This window comes from Microtus oregoni, unplaced genomic scaffold (genome assembly GCF_018167655.1).
Source record: "Microtus oregoni isolate MIOR12 unplaced genomic scaffold, Mior012 000008F_ref0000371, whole genome shotgun sequence".
Taxonomy (NCBI): domain Eukaryota; kingdom Metazoa; phylum Chordata; class Mammalia; order Rodentia; family Cricetidae; genus Microtus; species Microtus oregoni.
The window spans coordinates 31,548,688-31,565,829 of record NW_024543067.1 but is presented as its reverse complement, the minus strand read 5'-3'; positions in this window follow the sequence as shown (position 1 = coordinate 31,565,829).

Genomic DNA, 17,142 nt, shown 5'->3' with positions numbered 1-17,142 from the left:
GTGGGTGCCACAGCGTGGGAATGGAGGTCAGAGGTCAGCTTTGTGAAGTTTCTTCTTTTCTATCACCTTTAAGAGGGATCCAAGAGGGTTGCAATGTAATGATGTGGCGAGCAGGCCTGTTTTTCGTCCCGCCCGTCTTCTTCATGGTTAGCTTCACACCCGAAATAACAACACATCAATTGTATTCTTTTAAACACTGCCTGGCCCATTAGCTCTAGCCTCTTATTGGCTAACTCTCACATCTTGATTAACTCATTTCTAATAATCTATGTAGCACCACGAGGTGGTGGCTTACTGGGAATGAGTCAGCATGTCTGACCTGGTGGCTGGCTCCATGGCATCTGACCCAGAGAGGAGAGGCATGGCGATTGCCTCACTTCCCTCTTCCTCCCAGAATTCTGTTCTGTCTACTCCACCCACCTAAGGGCTGGCCTATCAAATGGCCAAGGCAGTTTCTTTATTAACCAATTAAATCAACACAAAACAGAAGACCCTCCCACATCATTGCAAGGCCTTTACTAACTGAGCCATATTACTGGTCCCAGAAATCTAGTTTAACAAATCCTTCAGGTGAGGTTAGTGGACACTGGACTTGGGCAATGGCTGGTCTCTAGAGGGTAATGGCTCTCAGCCAGTGAAAGCAGAGCCTTGAAGTGTTGCCTAGGCACCAGCATTGCACTCACTGTAAAGGACCTAGATGTGATGGCCTTAGATGCTTCCAGTGTGCCAGCCTGATTGCAAGTCCTTGCTGCAGGGCACTTAACCTATCACATAGACTTTGGCACAATCAGATCACCTGGTTTTGAAGGAACATGGCCAAACTTTTTTTTACTACACCCTTGACCTGGAAAGCCTTTTGTAACTAGAGGTTTCTCTTCTACCTGCCAGTTCCCGAATAAACACTCTGAAGCTTAATATTACTTACAAACTGTTTGGCTTATTAGTTCAGACTTATTACCTAGCTCTTACAACTTAAATTAGCCCATTTCTATTATTTTATATTTTATCACGAGGCTCGTGGCTCATTACCTCATATTTTATTTCTTCCCTATTATCTGAAATTCTAAAGAGGCCCATGAAGCTGTGTACCTCTTTCCTAGTATTTAAAGCCCCAGAATTTATCAATTTATCCTTGACTAGGGAGTCCCCACTTTAAATATCTACCACTGGAGGCCAGACCATTGCACAGAAAGAGCTTTATGGAGTTAGGGAGAGCCTGTCTTCAGTCTTCTTTTTCATCTTCTGCTACACACGTGTGCTATCAAGTTCCTAAGAAAGTTTCTACTTTCTATTCTTCCAGTTGTATCAGACGACATTATCCACAAGACACACCAGTGTCCTGTGTGGTGGGAAGTCTGTTAAAAACCCGGCTCAGACCCATGAAGAGTGACCCACGATGAATGATGTGCTTGTCATCTAGTGAGGCTGTTGTAGGTGTGAGAGACACCAGCACTGGGTGTATCCATAGATCTATTCCGATGGTCACTATCAGGGACCCTGAAGCAGCCGGTTGTTTGTGCTGAGCTTTGCTCTTCCCTCTGCCGCCCACGACTAAACAGAGGTGGTGACTACAGTGAGCTCTTGGCAAGTCGTGGAGTGTCTGCTACACCCTCCATTGTTGCCAGCTGTGAGGCGAACTTCCCTGGCATGGCTTCAGAGCTACAGGGCTTTCCGCCTCCTCATCAAAGAGAGGGTGGCTCCCAGGCAAATGTGTCTCTGCTCCTACATGGCAAAGGGCCTAATACCCTGGGATGGGAAATCTCGGAAAGGCGCTCTGCAGCAGTAATGGTCCCTGCCCTCCACAGCCCACTGCTCTCTTGTAATAGTGAAGAAGGTAAATGCCCATGTGGCTTATGCAGTCTAAACTTTCTGCCTGCCCACTGAAGCCATTCTCCTGCCTGCTGGGGACCCCATGCCATACTCTCCAGCAATTAGAAAGGACACCTGGGAAGAGGCACACAAAGGCACTCATCTTGGACTTTGTCACCTTCCAGAGTCTTTGTGTAAAGAAAAACCCGCTCATTTTCCCTGAACCAAAATCAACACAAGATTTTTGTGGGAAGGGCTGGAGAGATGACTCAGTGGTCAAGGGCACTCCTTGCTCTTGCAGAGAACTTGGGTTTGGCTCCCATGGTGCCCCACAACCATCTATAACTCTAGTTCCAAATGATCTGATACTTAAAAAAATATTTTACTGGCTTATTTTTCGTTTTTATTTCACAGGCATTGGTGTTTTCCCATGACGGTGCCATATTGCCTAGAGTTACAGAACCACTAAGTACTGGGAATTAAACCCAGGTCCTCTGAAAGTGCTCACAACTACTGAGTCATCTGTCTCTACAACCCTTTTCTGGTATTTTTATATGACTTCCAAGGGCACCAGGCATAGACATGATGCATGAACATATATGGGGGAAAACGCTCACACTCAAAAAATGGACTCTGTGTGGTGTGAATGGGACAGGCACAGGGAGAAAGTCAGTAGATGGATAGGAATGGCTTCCGGGGATCTGTAAACTCCAGGTCAAGCTCAAAGCCAGGGACACACTGCTCTGGCTTTCCTAGGGCTACCATTCCTCCTCACCAACCCACATGATTACCTGGTTCTTTCTTTCAGTTTTTTTTTAAACGAATAAACTTTATTTTTCGAGGAGCTCAATAGTTCAGCAGAAAGTAAAGTTAAGATATCAAATTCCACTCTTTACAGCCCCGTTGCAACCTCCCCTGCCAGGCTGGTGCTTTGTTAAACTACACCAACACTCCCTCCACTATTGCCCAAGGGTGTAGCTCATCTTAGGGTCCACTCTAGGTACCGCATAGTTTATGGGTTTAGACACTTCATCATGAACAACAGTTTTACTGCCTGCAACTCCTCTGTGCTCCACCCACCCACCCCTTCATAATCATAGACTTTGATCCTTTTGCTTTTTCTGGAATAGAAAAATAGCTGGAGTCTTACAGTAGCCAGATTTTCTAGGCTGGCTTCTCTCACATGGCAATGCCGAACTGAGTTTACTCCATGTCTTGTGGTTTAATAGTTCACTGCTTTTTATTATGGAATTCTAGTTCATTCTATAGATGTACCATTGCTTGTCTGTTTGCATTACTGAAGGATATCCTGGTTGCTTCCAAGTTTGGGAAATTATGAATATAAATGCTACAAACATCCATAAGTAGCACTTTGTGTAGAAGAAAGCCTACAGCTTATATGTCTAAATATCAAGGAATTAAGTTACTGGTATATATGGAAAAGGTATAGTTAGCTTTGTTAAAACAAAAAGAAAACTAAAAGCTGTTCAACACTTTTCCCTCCATTACTTGCACTGTTCTCTTCTCAACTGATCTAACCACATATTTATTTATACAAAGGGTCATACGAGCTTATTTGCAAATTCCATTCTCTGTCGTACTTGACCTGGTTGTGATATTGCCAGAGCGAGGTCAGGATTGCATAAGCATGCAGGAGCCAAAAGACCTAACCTTTCTTCAGAGCACATTACATGGATTTATTGAGCAATCTTTCAGTGAACTGCCTCTGTCCTCTGGCTCTCTGCTTCCTTCTTTGGGCACCGTGAGATGTTGGTCATAGTGCACCTGAGCTGGAACTGGCCTGCAACTTTAGGACAGAGCATACGATTTCATCTAATAAATGTTGCCTGCTGTTAGTATTACTCGTAAGCAAACTTGTAACATTAAAAACTGGCGGGATGTGTGCCTGGAGAGGTTGGAGCTCATGTCTTGAGACTTCTCTAAGATTTATTAAATATTTTTCAGCTCTGATTTTTGTCTACCCAGTACACTGAATTATTTATCATGATCAACCATGATGCTAGCTAAAATTTTTGTATATTTAAGCAGTTGTTTCCAGATATTTTGAGATAATTGTACTACAATATTTATTTTATTGGAATGCAGCCATATATGGGATCAAAAGTTTGTCTTCCCAATGTTTTCATTACCTATCTCTGCTTTAAATAGAAACCCACAAGCAGTTGCCAGGAACCTGCTCCGGTGGTAGGTGAAAAAGAAACCACGGGAGTTGGCACCAATGGTTTGGAGGAATGGCGCCTGCTGCAGTGGTCTCGGGTCTCTCTGCTTACCAGTGTCAAACTGCTGCACCTGACTCTCTCACTGTTCATTGCTGTAGAGGCTCCAGGGTGAGTCCCTGGAGCAGCCCTCGCTAACCTCAGCAGGGGTTCTGCTATGGTGAAAAGAGACTGGGTGGCTGGGTCTCTGCATTTTAAAAGTCTTTCCTCTAGTATCTTGGCAATCAGGATTTGTACAAACTGCTGACATAATTGCTCCATGGCATGGCTAAGGGGAAGGATTTTGCTGTAGATGAGAGAGAGAGAGAGAGAGAGAGAGAGAGAGAAAGCAGTCAGAGGCATCTGGTAGAGTCCAGAGCAGAGAGGGAAAGAGGTAAACTGAACATGGCCAGGCTATCTGGGAGAGAGGAGGGCTGCAGGGGATCCAGACTAGAGAACACAAGGACACACAGAAGCGGGAAGAGCGCACAGTTGAACAGCAGGTTACAAGGGGAAGGAGCAGACAGGAGAGGCAAGCCCATCTAGGGTAGGAGAGGAAATGAGGGGGGCTAGCACACTAGCATAAACTTTGAAATATATAGCAAGTACTTCTGACACAGGAGCATCGCACCTCAGGTAGATAAAAGTCTCTTCTGCAAATGTAGACATAATGACTTCTTTTGTTAGGGGGGAACCAGCGTCACAGGTTCCCCAGGAATGCTGACTTTCATCTAACTGCCAGAAATCCCCCGATGGTACAGCTGAGCTCATTTCTGGAGATTTGTGCTGCCTTTTTGAGTTTGGGCATTTGGAGTTTCCTTTGGCCTTGGGTCTTTGCACCATAATTACCCAGGGTCTTCTACTCCACATCTAGTCCTGTGAACCTCGGAGAGCAGCTTTCCTTGTAGACATCAATATTTCATGCCTGAATTATTTATCCATCCATCCATCCATCCATCCACCCATCCGACAAATGTTCATTGATTACCTGCTGGGTACCAGGTGATGCTCTTAGAATCAATGACACAATGGTGATGTAGACAATGTTAACCCTCTTGGAACTTGTGACCTCACTATAAAGAGTGGTATATGAAGACCCCCCCCCCACCCCCCCACCCCCCCCCACCCCCCCCACCCCCCCACCCCCCCCACCCCCCCACCCCCCACCCCCCCCACCCCCCCCCACCCCCCCACCCCCCGCCAAAGCACAGTCAGGTTTGAGAATGAGAGGGTCTGCTGGTTTTGTAGGATGCCCTTTCGGATGTAGTCTTCAAATGAGCCACCCAGACATGGGAGTGAGCATATTTATGGAGAAATACACATACAAATGGGCAGCAGTAGGAACATGTCATAGAGATGAAGCTGGAGCCTGGTGTGGGCTGGGCAGTCAGGAGTGTGGCTCACACCAGGGCCTCAGCCAGGTCCACAGAACACACGAGCATGTGGAACCACACTGTTCACCTAAATGGGTGGAGGAGATGGTGATGTACTTGGGGGACGCAGTGCCTCAGAAGCTTTGAAAGTAGCAGGCAGCCATGCAACCAGGAGCAGGCGCTATGGGCCTTGGCGATCAGTGAGCTTCTGAGCATTGGGTACTTCCTATGTCTACCACATTTGCCGCTTCAGGGACTTATCAAAAACCCCAAATAAGGGACATGCAGTCTGCACCGTGAAGTCTTAGTGGGGCTCATATTTGATTGTTGTTCTTTTTTTTTTTAAGTTTTTCGAGACAGGGTTTCTCTGTAGCTCACAGAGATCCGCCTGCTTCTGCCTCCTGAGCGCTGGGATTAAAGGGTGGGCTCATATTTGAATGATGAAGAGCATGAAGGTAGAATGAAGAAAAAGAGACATGTATATCCTGGGGAGCCTGGCGGGAACCGGCTGGAAGTGCCTGGTGAGGAATCCTGTGTATTGGAGTGTGTGGCTGCGCACAAAAAAACCTGGCTCTAGATAAGGAGACTCAAGAAAACTCTGGAGCGAAGACTTTGCCAAGACCTCAGGTCCTGTTTTATGGACATCAGGGGTCGTCTGCATTCACTTCTCCCACCCAAGAAACTTCTTAAATGCAAATATGTTTACCTGGTTCTCGGGGTGATATCATCTTGACTAATCTTACAATAACTAACGACCCTATTGCAGTGGTTCTCAACCTTTGGGTCCTGACTTCTTTGGGGGTAAATGACTTTGCACAGGGATTGCCTAAGACCGCCAGAAAACACAGATATTGCCTTATGGTTCATAACAGTAGCAAAATTACAGTTATGAAGTAGCAATGAAAATAATTTTATGTTTGGGGGTCACCATAACATGAGGAGCTGTATTAAAGGTTGTAGCATTGGGAAAGTTGAGGACCACTGCCTTATCGCAGTCACAGTTTACCTCATTTCTTAGGTATAGCATATTATTATCTTTCTCACTTTTTTATGCATGGTGAAAACCCAGGATGGTTGACGGAAGAAGCAACCGGAAACTAACGATACAAATGCAAACAAGACCAGCCTCATAAGGAACAGCGAAGACAAAGGTGCCACATGAACTAGCTTTTAAAATAAGACACCTCAGGAAGCCAAGAGCATTCACTGCCCCTCCAGAGACCTCAGCTCACAGGTCAGGTGGTTCACACCATCTGTAAACCCAGTCCCAGGGGGTCTGCCACTCCTTCCTGCCTCTGCAGGACCTAGGAGGGTACAGAGTACACAGACATGCCAGCAAAATACCCACGCACATCAAAAAGACACAATGGTCTTAATCATTTAAGTAACTTGTATTATAATAAACTGTTTCTCGTGTTCCAATAGCAAACTTCCCACGTCCTTAATCACTCCTTATATGCTGGGCACTGTGCCTGGGGCTCAGCTGGAACACTAGAGTCCCTCAGATGTGGACACAGATGAGCAGGAAGGTAGAGTCCCTTAGATGTGGACACAGACGAGCAAGAGGGTAGCTTTATTATTTGCTACAAAACTCCTAAGAAGCCACTGCTATGTCTGGGGTCTCCCCAAGCTGGTGGCTTTAGGTCCCTAAAGATCTGTGGCTTCAGCCAGGCATATACAAGAGGCAGAGCCAGATAGACCTCTGTGAGTTCACAGCCAGCCTCATCTACACTATGAATTCCATGTCATCTAAGACTACAAAGTGAAGTGTCTCAAAACACAAACCCTGATAAATAACACACAGGAATGATTTGTATTATTATTCCAATTCTTTTTAAATTTAAATATTTTAGAATAAAATAAAGCAAGAAAAATATTTGGAAGAAAGGAGGAAGGAAGAGAGGAAGGAAAGGGGAGGGAGGAGAATATCATCTGTTAATTGCTTTTACCAAGACCTTGATCATGCTGGTACCCTGGCGGAGGACGCCCCAGCCTGCAGAACCAAAAAGTCAGAGATTATGGGTTATGCTATCCAGACAACACCCAGCGAGGTGCCATCTAAATTTTCTACTGGATGCCATGGCAAGTCAAGACTGATGAGAGAAAGGGGCCAGGGGACAGAGCGACTACGCCATGAGGGGCTGCAGTGTGCCAAGAACCTCAGCTGTGACTTTGTGCTCGTCACTCATTTCGTCTCTCACCAGGTCAGTCTGTAAGGCAAGGCCAATGGAGACATCACTTCCAGAGAGACTGGAGCACTGAGCTTCACAGCATGCACGTGGCATTTTAAACAGCTTCTCTGTACTTAGGGACTGGGCTGTGCAGCCTCAGAACCTTCCTCTTCCGTAAACTGGAAACGAAGCTTTGTTTACGGTGACGAGGGCTCTGAAGATTAAGGAAGTTAAAACAAGCGCCCTCAGCGGCGTAGGGGGTCTGCAGTGTTTAGGGGCTTGAGAGGCTCGGATTGTGAGCTCTCTAGCACCACAGATGACCTAATCCATCCACCCGGTCACAGTCGAGTGGTCTTTTCAGAGGTGAGGCCTGCATGGCTTCGAAGGGAGTATCTTGGCTCCAGCACCATCTTGACCGTCTAGGTCCAGGCCTCCACGAGGTGGACTTTGTGTCCACCTTGTGACTGGTGTTCTGCTGTAAGAACTTTTCCTGAAGAGACGCGAACAGTGGTCTGTTCACCCCGCTTAGACCACTGATACCAGAAGGGTTCTACCCAGGCCTAGCCAACACCAGTGAGCTTACTGAGCTTGCTTACTTCACAGGAGTGACTCTCAGTGTCATCATGCTAGAGTTCTACCTCATCATTGAAAGACCCTACAGACCCCCCTCAAAACCTGCAGCTACCATGCTCCCGTGAGCATGTTCTGTTTGTTTGAAAGATTTTCAGGACCAGCAGCTAGATGGCTCTCATGAGAACATCCTGTTTGCTTGAGACCCTCAGGACCCCCTCAGGACCTGCAGCTAGCCGGCTCTCATGAGAACATCCCGTCTGCTTAGGAGAACAGGATACCTGTAGTCAGCACATGTGCCAAACTTAGAATATTAGCAGTTTACAAAAGGAACAGTCCCCCCTATGAAAGGCCCCAGCTTAGCTGCTGTAACGTCATTTTGCAAGACTTTGACAAACAAATGTAAGTGCAGAGTGAGGTCAGGGCCCCTGTCTGCAAAGCAGGATACCTGCAAAATAGGATATCTGCGGAAACAGGATATCTGTAAAATAGGACATCTGCAAGGCAGGATATCTGTAAAATAGGATATCTGCGGAAACAGGATATCTGTAAAATAGGACATCTGCAAGGCGGGATATCTGTAAAATAGGATATCTGCAAGGCAGGATATCTGTAGAATAGGACCTCTGCAAGGCAGGATATCTATAAAATAAGATGTCTGCAAAACAGGGTATCTGTAAAATAGGAACAGGATATCTGTTGCCATGCATCTGTGCTGGGAAAGGAAAGACCATTCATGCCCCTTGCCTCATTCCAACCGACCAATGACCATGCATCTGCTTCTGTAACCTGCTTTTGCCGCCCTCTTTCCTATAAAAAGACCTTCTCTCAGTCTGCAGGTGCGCAAGTCCTCCGAAAGACTTTGCTGCCCGCAGGTACCTGTGTTTACCTAATAAACCTCATGCTGATTGCAGCCTGTGATCTCGAAGTGTTTTCTGCGTTCCGGGGTCTTCACCAGAGGGAAGATCCTCTCTGAGGGTCTTTCAATGATAGATGATGAATGCATAGACGCGCCATCGTGTCCAGTTAGCACATTAGCTATTATTATGAATTATTATTCTTAATTACTATTACTATTATTATTATTGAGACTGGTTCTTACTACGTAGCTCCGGTTGACCTGTAATTCTCAGAGATTAGCTTGCCTCTTCCTCCAAGCGGTGGGATTAAAGGAGAGCTCTGTCATGTCCCACCCCTCTATCATCCATTGTTTATTTTTATTGATAATTCCTGTTCTCATTATTTATTTGTTTGTATGTGTGTTTGATGTGTGTGTGTGGCAGGCATGTGGAGATCAGACAACAGCTATGGAGAACCCATTCTCTTCTTCCTCTATGGTTTCTAACTCGGGTAGGCTTTGATGGCAAGTGCTCTTCCCCTCCAGGCCCTCTTGGCAGTCCTGCCAGTGCTACTCTGTTATTTGAAGACATAGAGGTTGCAGGTAGGCTTGATACCTCGCTCCCTCCTGACAAACTTGAAGCTTTGTCATGTTGAGTGTGGTCAGGCATCCTAATGGCTCCCCTTTCAACCTGCTGATTTCTTGCTGTGCTAGGGACCTTGAACACACAAAGGCTCTGGGACCACACCCTCTCCCCAGTCCTCCTCCAAACATAGCCTTTCTTGATCTTGTGTGTGTACCCAGCTGAGACCAGGGCAGGGTCAAGTCTGAGAGCCTGCCCTAGTGAAAGCTAGGTATTCTATTAGGACAGAGATTCCATCTTGCTTCCACTGAGGTTGGGTTTGAATTTTACCCATGTCTCTGGTTTGTTGCCCCAACTCCAAATATTTTAATTGTCTGGAGTACAAAACTTTAAAATGTACGTGGGTGACACTACCTTGTAAATTCCTGGTCAAGGTTATGATCCTCCATATGGCTTAGGACCAGTGAGGAGTTTGGCTGCAAGGGTCCATGGGAGTTTTGTTTCTTCAAGTGCCTTTGAGATTCTACTTTGCTGGTTGTGAAGCTCCCAAAACAAAGACGTGGTATGGGAGACTGGAGAGCACATTCTTCTCTCCCCACCCACACCATCCCAGCCAACAAGACACACAGCAAGGCTTCAGCCTTGCTTGGTTTTTACAGCATTGCCCAAGCTGTGGTGCAGTTCCTCTCTCTCTCTCTCTCTCTCTCTCTCTCTCTCTCTCTCTCTCTCTCTCTCTGTCTCTCTCTCTCTGTGTCTCTCTCTGTGTCTCTCTCTGTCTCTCTCTCTGTCTCTGTCTCTGTCTCTCTCTCTCTCTCTCTCTCTCTCTCTGAATTGTTCATTCTCTCTCTCTCATTCAAAGCTGCTGTTGTATTTCCTCAACTAAGGGTCTTCCCTTGCTTCTTCTGTGCCTGCTCATGTGTCAGAGGGCCCAGAGAGGGGACATCTGACAGGTGTTATAGAATGGTGGCCGTGTAGTTGTCATCTTCTGAGTTTTAGGAGAGGCAGAAACTCGGGAGTTTATGAAAAGATTGGGGTTTTTCAACGTCAGGGGTTAATTAAACATCTTAAGAGCCCACATATTTTCAGAGGCCAGAGTTGGTCCACTGACCTCTGAGACAAGCTGGGTGTTCTGTATACAGCCCATTCTAGTTGGAAAAATCCCCCAAGAGCCCCTGCAACTAACCTGAGTGATTTTGCTCTACTTGGGCTGGTCGAAAAGAGAAGATTCCTGGAGCACTTTGAGCCGTGTGGTCAAAAGCATTGCAATCACTTAACTTGGTCTGTGATGGCTGGCTTGGTAGATCCTAAACCAAAGCACACCTTTCATATGCCAAGCCCCCAAACATGTGCATCTGATTCTGCTCCCAATTCAAGAGGCCCGCATGTCCTTCTAGAATCGCTCTGGTCCTCCCTCCCTGATATAAAGCCAGACTTTAGGATGTACAGAATGTGTCTCTAGAGACAGCAGAAAGGAAGAAGGGGAGTTACACTCGTCTCTCTTCTGCCTTTTCTCCCACCCCAGACCCTCCCTGCCCCTGTGTCACCTGGGGTCCTAGCACTGGACAAAGCTACTTGTTTCAGGCTGCTATGTATCTGCAAGTGACCAAATGTTTCTCCCTCAATACTCTCTTTGTACACGATGATGCGGCTGGCATTGGTGCTAATAATAGATTGGTAACAGATGCCCTCATTGTTGGGTGCTGGGTACATGCAGCACAAATTAAAAACCCAAAACAAAGGGTTCAAACGCCTGGCAACTTTAACAGAAGTCTCTTACTGCTGGGAACAGGCCTTGTGCTGAACTGGGCAAGATGAGGGGCAGACTCCTGTAAGACTGGGGAACGGATTTCTAGTGTGGATGGCATTGGGAACATAGGTAGGGCTCTTGGGAGAAGGGACCAGAACTATAAAGGGCCAGTTGTCCAGAAGTTCACGTGTGTACTTAGGTCTGTGGTGGAAATGTCAGTGTCTAGTCACGCCTGCATCACTGGTCTTGCTCCATGGCATGACTCTGTCTGCCACCCTTTTCGTTTTCCTCAAGAAGTCCTTTTAATAGGTCAGAGGAATTTGCAGGCTATGAACATTTAGGGTCTAAGCACGAACACTTAGGACTTTCTTTTCTTCTGCCTTCTTCCCACAATGCTCTTATTTCCCACTCAGGTACCAGCACCGTGGTGCCCAGTATGTGGTCCAACAAGTGGATCTGGGGATTGAGGTGGAAGGGGACTGGACTTTGATTCTCCTTCCTCTTGACCATCTTTCCTGAGTGCTGGAACCATAAGTACACCTCCCACACCCTACTAATGAGTCTATCCTTAAAAATATTGGTTTGTTTTTATGTGTATGGATATTTAGATTGCATATCTGTCTGTGCACCACGAGTTTGCAGAAGACAGCATCAGAATTCCAAGGACCGGAGTTACAGATGGTTGTGATTAGCCTTGTGGGCTCCGGGACTTGAACCCAGGTCCTCTGAAAGAACAGTCAGTGCCTTTCACTGTTGGGTCATCTCTCCAGCCCCATCAACAGTTCTGTCTTGATTTGGAGTTAAATAATCAGCGTAAATCTTCCAGCTAGGCACTTATAAACTGAGGTTAGTTAGTCTTTCTAAAATTAAACGAAAGCCCCAGAAAGTGCCTTATAGGCTCCACATTTTATTCACTGTGTCTGCAGTGATTAGTACTGAGCCTGGCACTGAATGAGTGAAATTTTCCCATGTTCCCACCGGTATTCAGAGGAGAAAACCTCTACTTCATTTGAATGGGGTGGGGTAGAAGGATGCAGAGGCAGGACACCAGCCTCTTTCTGCCCGAGCAGATGGCTTCCAGGGACTGAGTGATATTAGCAGTCTTCAGGTAGAAGAACAAAACCAAGACATTTACCCCAATCTGAAGACACGGCCTTGGGTCTTCCTGTTGCATTATTGCTCAAAACTTCTGTCATGTATTGTACTAGGAGAGGCTAGGAAAGGGCTGGAGCCACACAGCAGCAGGAAGAAAACCCTACTGATGGTTTTTCTGCAGTATTTACTTGCTGAATTTACTGCAGGGGCTTTAAAACTTATCTGATTTTGTTTGTTTGTTTGCTTGTTTGTTTTTGTTTTTGTTTTTTTAAGATAGGGTTTCTCTGTAGCTTTGGGAACCTGTCCTGGGACTATCTCTTGTAGACCAGGTTTGCCTCAAACTCACAGAGATCCACCTGCCTCTGCCTTCCTAGTGCTGGGATTAAAGGCGTGTGCCACCATTGCCCGGCTAAATCTTCTCTGATTTTTTATGCTTATGAGAGCATGTGCATATATGTGAAGGTGCATGAGGAGGCTGGAAGACAACCTGAAATCAGATCTCTCCCTGGCCTGGTGTTCGCTGATTAGGCTAGACCAGCCAGCCCCAGAACCCCTTTGTTTTGCTTCATGGCGCTGGGCTTATAAGCATGCCTCCAAACAGATCATTTGTGTGTGTGTTCTAGGAAGTGAATTTAGGTCTTCCTGCTTGTGAGGCCAGCAATTTTCCATCTCCCAGTGCTAATACTATTTACTTTTAAAAGATTTAGCTCAGCATCCCTGAAGTGTTCAGCCATTTAATGGCGGTTTCTTTGACTGTAGCCTCCTGGAGAAGGGAAAATTAGAAGAGTGGGGGCTGTGTACACATAACTGCACCCCTCCTGTGAGAGCTGAAGCTGCCTAATACTGTTCTGTTTCAACTTTTTAGTATGATAAAAATAAAGAATCTACCGTCTTCATTGTTTTCAAGTGTGAAGTATATGTTTTTCTGAAACATCTCAATAACTTTTCTATCCCGTAAGCCCGAGTCTCTGCGCTCATTGACTACCAGTACTCCCTTTGAACATTATTCAGAGTTCGATACATAGAAAATATGTCAGCTCTGTGCACAGGTGAGCAGCGTTCTGTGCTCTGCCCTGTTGTTGAAGCATCTCTTACAGCCTTGTTCAGCTAACTCTCCCACCTAATGGGATGATCCAACCAAGCTTCTAGGGTCACCATTATCAGGAAGACAAAGAATGAATTTTAACCCAAAAGAGAACTCCTTAGCTCCCAGGCATCTTCCAACCCAAATTAGGTTAACTTCCTTATTGTGTGTTGATTCTCTTTAATGCTAGAGACTCTGCAGACAGGAGAGTCAAATACACAGCCTCAGGGGCCTAGAAATGACTGGCTCTTCTAGTTACAGCCATGTTATAACATGTCTCCTTTATACTGGTTTCCACCTTCCTGAACTGTCTGCCTAAATGCCACCTGCCCCATGCATGTAATAGTTTCTCAACCCAAATATTTTGTGCCTAGGTTTGCTTGTCTGTGTTTCTTGTCCCGTTTCAGCTCCTGTGGCATGGAGGTCCCCTGATCTTGTTCAGAGCTTTGTGGCTTTTGTGAAGCCTGTGTCTTGCTCTTCCTGGTCTCAGGCAGAAGCTTCTGGGACATCCCTGACTTCTGCTTTCTCTTTGGGGTGCCCACCTGGCCCTGAAAGGCGCTGGAGCGAGTTTACAGGGGAGCGTTGGAATCAGGTGAAGCTCTGCTTCCTCTCAATACCCAGCGGCTAGTGTACTCACCGGCTGTGTTGGGCAGATAAGAAACTTTCTGGCTTCTTCTTCATTCAAATAGTGAATGACAGGAGGGCCCATAGCACAAGGTGGCCAGGATTAGGGGCCATGGTCCTAGTCAAGGCCACAGGGCTCCTGGAAGTAAAGCTGAAGACAAAGAGTCACCAAGCTGGGCCGCCTGGTAATCAGGCAATGATGATCAAGTCCTCGGAGATCTGCTCACTCCCTCTGCCCACTAAGGAATCTAAGATTATTGACTTTTTCCTGGGTGCATCCCTAAAGGATGGGGTTCTGAAGATCACGCCAGTGCAGAAACAGTGGAACAGGTTCAAGGCTTTTGTCACTAACGGGGACTACGATGGTCGTGTTGATCTTGGTGTTAAGTGCTCCAAGGAGGTAGCCACTGCCTTCCGAGGGCCCATCGTCTCAGCCAAGCTTTCCACTGTGCCTGTGTGGAGAGGCTGCTGGGGGAACAAGATTGGCAGACCCTCACTGCTCCATGCAAGGTGACAGGTGCTCTGTGCCGGTGCATCCATCCCTGTCCCCAGAGACACTGGCATTGCCTCTGCCCTTGTACCCAAGAAGCTACTGACAATGGCCAGTATTGATGACCTCTACCAATCAGCCTCATCCCTGCCCCCAGAGACACTGGCATTGCCTCTGCCCCTGTACCCAAGAAGCTACTGACGATGGCCGGTATTGATGACCACTACACATCAGCCTGGGGCTGTACTGTCACCCTGGGCAACTTGCCAAGTCCACCTTTGATGCCATCTACAAGATCTACAGCTACCTGAATCCCGACTTCTGGAGAGATCGTCTTCGCAACATACAGAAGTGCTCAGGAGTACTCATCGGTTTGTCCCTGCATTCTCTACATCTCCTTTTCAGGAATTCACTGAGCATCTTGTGAATACCCACACCAGAGTGTCTGTTTAGAGGCCCCAGCTCCAGCTGTGGCCACCACAGAAGGGTTTTCATACAAAAAAAAAAAATAAAGTGAATCAAGGAGAGAGAGAGAGAGAGAGAGAGAGAGAGGAAGGAAGGAAGGAAGGAAGAAATGTTCTGAGTCTGAGGCCCAGGTGCATCTCTCAGCGTTCCATGGTGGTTCACAATTGTCTCTAACGCCAGCTCTAAGATCCAACAGCCTCTGATGGCCTCCACTGGCAATAGGTGTACAAGTGGTCACAGACCACACTCAGACCAACGCTCACACACATAAAATAAATGGGAAAAGAGGCATTCTCGGAGCAATGGACAGAAGCAATAAAGCCCAAATGAAGAGTAGTAGGAAAAGGTCTTTCTTCTCTGCCCCCCCATCCTTACTCCCTTCCTTTCTTTCTTCGTCCTCCCTACGTTGGAATTTGACTTTAAAACAGTTACAGAGTTCACATCTGAAGGTGCTGGGCTTAACAGGACCATCGGAAGGGTCACAGGTCAAGGGGGCAGTGCTGGGCTTAGCAGGACCATCGGAAGGGTCACAGGTCAAGAGGCAGTGCTGGGCTTAACAGGTGCAATCAGAAGGGCCTTTTAACCTCAAGCTGTGTGTGGGTGGTGGGGTAGGTGTGAGCTTGTGGGGAGGTGAATGGCTTGAGGGTATGAGGTGGGTAGGGCAGACTAAGGGGAAAGCAAGCAAAGGGGAGAGAGAAGTACTTCCCTCAGCTGAGGCTCAAGGTCCAGAGGAATGTGACCTGTTTGCGGAGCTGCAGGAAACTGAACAGCTCTCTGGGTGCAAGGTGGGAGCGGTAAGAGGAAGGGAACCTAAGAAAGAGGGGCAGTGGCGGTGGAACCAGCAGCCCGCTGGTCTTAATCCGCAGGCGTAGGAAGAGTGATTGGAGAATGTGGGAGTAGAGGGGCAGGAAGTCGCCGCATCTGCAAAGGAGAGTAGATGGAGCTGGGTGCTGAGAGCCTGGCTCATTCAGTGAGGTCGTTTGTAGGACGCCATTGTCACAGTACGGGGGCAAGGGAGGCTCCCATTTCCAAACCACAGACGTGTACGTCGATGCCACTGTATTTCACCTCAGCCACCGTCTCTTCCTCAGGCCGCAGCTGGACGCTCTGGACAGGTGTTGGGGCTGTCTGGCTGTGAGGAGAGAGACCTAGAACTCAGGCTCCTCCTCTGTCAGCAGTCCGTGGAGAAGGAAAGAGACTCAGAGTGAAACAGTACAGAGACAAGCTGGCATTCCCGAGCATTCCTGGATGCTGCTAAGCCAGTCTTCCCTGGAATGAGCAATCAGTATTTGAATCAGCTTTGAGCCTCCCACCCAGTTAGGAGCTGTTCACTTCGCTCTCACTGGCCTGAAACTCACCACGTAAGCAAGGCTGCCCTCCAAGCCCCAAGAACCCACCTTCCTCTGTCTCCCCAGCATGAGATTACAAATCTGTGACACCATGGTCTGCTTTTTGCCTCCAGCTCTGTGCATTGCACGCAAATAGACTCTCAGATAGCCCTTGTATCTGATCCTGCACCCCCTAGTCTAGTCACCGTGGCCATCACCATGGCCACTAAACCATCTCCACAGCCTGCTTGCTTTCATCCCTTCTGGAGCACCCCAGTCTCTCCCAGACTTATGACCGAAAGACCCAAGTTTAGACAATAGTTTTTGTTTGTTTAGTTTGACGTTTTTGACATAGGTCTTGCTATGTAGCCCAGGCTGCTCTTAAATTCTCATTTCTCCTGGTTTTTCTCTCTAGTGCTTGGATCATTAGCCTAATATATAGTATTCTTTCCAAACTTCGGGTTATAATCCATTAGTGGCCCAGAGAAAACATTTAAACAAGTCTTGTAGGAGTCATGCGGTGAATTAACGGTGGGTTTTCAGGGATTCTTTTAATGGTGCGCCTTCTGAATTGATAACAAGCTGGGTTCCCTCTGGGCCGTACTCACCCCGCAGACACCCTGCTCTTGTTTGCTCTCACTGTGCTAATCCGAGGCGGGAGTGAACGCAGACATATAAACGGTGCGAAGAATAAAGGGTGTTGCGGTCTCTTTCCTTTCTGAGTTTCAGTTTGATGTTCAGCCCCAGCG